Source organism: Tachypleus tridentatus, chromosome 1, assembly GCF_004210375.1.
Source record: "Tachypleus tridentatus isolate NWPU-2018 chromosome 1, ASM421037v1, whole genome shotgun sequence".
Lineage (NCBI taxonomy): Eukaryota > Metazoa > Arthropoda > Merostomata > Xiphosura > Limulidae > Tachypleus > Tachypleus tridentatus.
This window is the reverse complement of record NC_134825.1, coordinates 4,248,451-4,252,723: the sequence shown is the minus strand read 5'-3', so window position 1 is coordinate 4,252,723 and position 4,273 is coordinate 4,248,451. Positions and strand designations below refer to the sequence as shown.

General features: G+C 34.3%; 1 non-coding gene across 1 annotated transcript; it reads left to right on the top strand.

Annotated features, from left to right (window-relative positions):
- Nucleotides 1-466: 466 nt before the first annotated feature.
- On the top strand, nt 467-546 carry TRNAS-GCU (transfer RNA serine (anticodon GCU)). The gene has a single exon. It is a non-coding gene; the product is annotated as a tRNA-Ser (tRNA).
- The last annotated feature ends 3,727 nt before the right edge of the window (nt 547-4,273 follow it).

Sequence of the window (4,273 nt, the reverse complement as noted above, 5' to 3'; positions counted from 1 at the left end):
GTGATTTGCTGTGGTGAAACGTCTACGACATCAGTATTGGAAGACACGTAACGAGTTATGTTTGTTAGTAGTTTTTCTCTACAAATCGAGAATGTTTCCTTTCTTAATGCACTTTAATTATAGAACGATCTGGAATTCTCAACGACGAGGTACACGAAATGAAATGAATATTGAATAGAAGCTTTAATGCGTAAGGGTAGTAACAAACTCGTAATGTTTTAATAAAAGTCTCCGAGTAAAACGTTCCTTGTGATTATTTGAAAATATCCTCTGTGAGAAAGTATGAGAACATGAGCTTCGTTTGCTGCACGTAGTGCAGGATGAATAGAAACTTTGTTTGTTATTATTCACTTACTTATTATCTCTTTCACAAATACAATAACATCACATTTTAAGAAAGTGTAAAATACTTGACATGAGAAGGAAGGTGAATAATAAGTAACCGTTAGTAAAATCGATGAAGGCGGACGAGGTGGCCGAGGTTAAGGCGATGGACTGCTAATCCATTGGGCAATGCCCGCGTGGGTTCGAATCCCATCCTCGTCGGACGTGGGAGATAATTTTATAGAAAAAGTAGGTGATAAACGAAAGGGAGTTCTTTGACCATTTACTGTTAATTTCCAAACAGAAATACACGTTAAACAAGATGCAACGAAAAACAAATACACGTGCCAAAGAGAATAACACTGTCAAATTCAACATTACGTTTTGACCATTTTCTTCGGTTGTGTTATTACTCAAATACCAAAATATGTCTTGTTATCGTGTTGTTTTAATAACGATTAACGTACAATTGAGTTACACATATTTCTGTATTAGTTGGTCCTTTGGTTTGAAACGATATCTTTAGTTCACTACTAAAACGTGTGAGGAATGGGGCGGATATACAAAACTTGCAACACAAACTCTTATACACATTAAAGAACCAAATATCAAATCATCAAACGGATTTGAGATACACCAGAAGGTGTTAAAGACACACGAACAAACAACAAGTCAGAAAGCCAATGGAAAACATCAAGCGAGCGTATACTAAAAATTCACGAAAAAACATTTCTCAGTCTCACTTTGATGGAGCTTCTAGCGATGAAGCTCACTAAAGTCATAACTGCACCAAATAGAGGAATTACATGATAATGCTACGGTAAAAGTTTGTGAAATTATTTATCAACCACTGGTAGTTAACAAATCACAACGAAAAATTCATCATCCACTGACTTTTCACTCTTTTCATCCCATGCATAGCACACGTGCACACTTCAATTTGCACACACGCCATGAGCGAAGAATATGTACTCAAACACGCTGCTATTCACACGTAACGTAAAATTACGACGCACACCACAATAATGTTATACATATAGTGTATGAAACAAATGATTGGGGACATAAATCTTTGGAAGACAGCTCAAGACAATGAGAACAAAATATGTAAAGAAATTGAAAGTGTAGGACTGAGTGCATCAGAAATTGAGGAATCAAAGTGGGAAAGGCATTTTGTAATAAATCTTCCTATGTACAACCTCACGTGAATACGTCAATAGCCGCTCTGTGCCTCCTTCGCATTTCTGAGTTCATGATGTTACACAATTTATGGGCACGTACAAAAGTGTTTCTATGATATTTCTAATTTTGAAAGGACAGTAACTAATCAACGATGTTTATACACTGAAAACACTTTGGGTGTTTTTCACCGCATTTTGATTCACATACAAAGCTAACGTACGAAAACCTGTTGCCTTTTCACGCCATTACAGTAGAAGTGACCAGAGTTACGACTCTTCACGAATGTCTCGTTCTTCAAGCGTCGTATAAATATACCGTATAGTACATGTACTGCTTCTAAAATTTCGAATTCAAGGAGTCTCTAATCATTATATGACAAGAAAAGAACGTTTAATAAGTTTAATTCATCTGACTTAATGTTTTCACAACTGGAGAAATAAACGAAAATAGGCAAAAGACACGATGTTGGACACGTTCCACCGTTAGGTTGTACAAAGAAACTTTAATTACACCATGATTATTCCTTCCTTTTAAAACACTTTTTATGTAACCATTCGTACACTTTCATATCTTTCTAAACATCTTTTCCACTTTTGATGAATGTAACTGAATCTATGCGTAAATTCAAGCCGAACAATGATATTAAAGGTATTCACAAAATCTAATAAATTATACAATTTTGCAATATTCATTCGAACAGAAAGTCCAGTGCTGTAAGTAAAATGAAACTCAGATATGTATTACAGCCAAATCAATCTTCTGCACGCGCAGTTTGTTGGTAACACGAGTCAAGATAAGCTTTATTTCACTTCTCTTTTTGAACGTACGTTAAAACAATCTGTCACACACTTCCTGTGAATGTACGATGCCCGAGTGTTTGAGAACGCAATAAATCTCCAGTCAACTGATTTATGGCATCTCCATATTTTTAGAGTTTCTTGCGCTTTCTTTCTGTATGAAAGAAAAGAACTGAAACTGTGTTTGACAGAGAAACATATTTAACCTTTACATATTTTAAATTCCTTTTCAAATTAACCACACTTTTACTTTCTCTTTAATCAATGAAAGAGCTTCACTTTGTGTTAATATTAGTCTCAGGTGCAAAGTTGTATTAGGAAAACGAACAAATTTGAAGATAATGTTTGAAAAGACTTACTCAAATATTAATGTGAACTATCGGACTTACGTTTTCACTACAACTCGACGTAGGAGTAAGCGCGAACATTTTAAGTTATTCCCCATTCTGACATAAGGACAGCTGATTTTTAAGTAACAAAACTATTAAGAGAAAAGACTTGCCGTTTCATCAGTATTGGTTAGTCTAAGCAAACAACACTTGAAGTTTCTAGCTGAAGTTTCTAAAACAATCGTAAGAGTGGACGGTTTTTCTTTGCAAACTTTTCAAGAGATATTTAATAAATTTCATGAAAATATCCTAATTGAAGAGCGTTTAAATTCTCGTCATATCAACTCAAGCTACTGGCATAAATAACGATTCTTGATGTCGGGTGATGACAAGAAAAATATAAATTTCGTGACGGTATTAGAAAGCAAGTAGTAAGCACTGTATGAGAAAGAAATATCTACCATCATACATTTTAAAGAATCTTGTTAGTATTGTAAAGTCAGGTGTGTTCGGTATAATATCGTTGCGAATTTAAAGCTAACGTGTGTTGCTAGCGAGTATCACTCTCTTATTTTTTATTGTAATTTGTTGGTGATACCTGACAAAAAAAGTCAGAGATATATAATCGAAAACACCTTATGTGTGAAATAAGTACCGATCAAGAAACACCCAAAAGCGATTTAATGTTGGACGTACAGTTATGAACTCAAAATGTCAGCAAAACTGTAACCAACATTTAAATCACTGATAAGAAAATTTCGTCACATATTTAGTCCTTTGGTAGAGAGTCCGCGTGTTTGGTGTTTACAAACGGAGCCTGATAAATGTATTTCCGTATTTTGCTGTTGTTAACTAATATCTATTTTGTTTGAAAGATACTCTATTAAATAATATTATTTCAGGTTCAACATATGTGTGTAGTTGGTCACTGTTATATTACAAATTGTTGACTGTCATAGGAAAGTGTAAATAGAAATATGATTATGTGATAATTACTTAAAAACAGTGAGGCCTTATGAACGAATTAAATTTATCTCGATTTCTATTTGGACAATGAGTAAACCCGTTGGATTCAGCTGATTCTAAATCGTCATTTGTAAACGCGTTTCTCTCTAAATGTATTTAAAGCGTTAAAAGGAGAGGCTTTAGCTCTCTCACTGCTCCTAAGAGGAAGTGATTTGCTGTGGTGAAACGTCTACGACATCAGTATTGGAAGACACGTAACGAGTTATGTTTGTTAGTGAGTTTTCTCTACAAATCGAGAATGTTTCCCTTTCTTAATGCACTTTAATTATAGAACGATCTGGAATTCTCAACGACGAGGTACACGAAATGAAATGAATATTGAATAGAAGCTTTAATGCGTAAGGGTAGTAACAAACTCGTAATGTTTTTAATAAAGTCTCCGAGTAAAACGTTCCTTGTGATTATTTGAAAATATCCTCTGTGAGAAAGTATGAGAACATGAGCTTCGTTTGCTGCACGTAGTGCAGGATGAATAGAAACTTTGTTTGTTATTATTCACTTACTTATTATCTCTTTCACAAATACAATAACATCACATTTTAAGAAAGTGTAAAATACTTGACATGAGAAGGAAGGTGAATAATAAGTAACCGTTATTAAAAATCGATGAAGGCG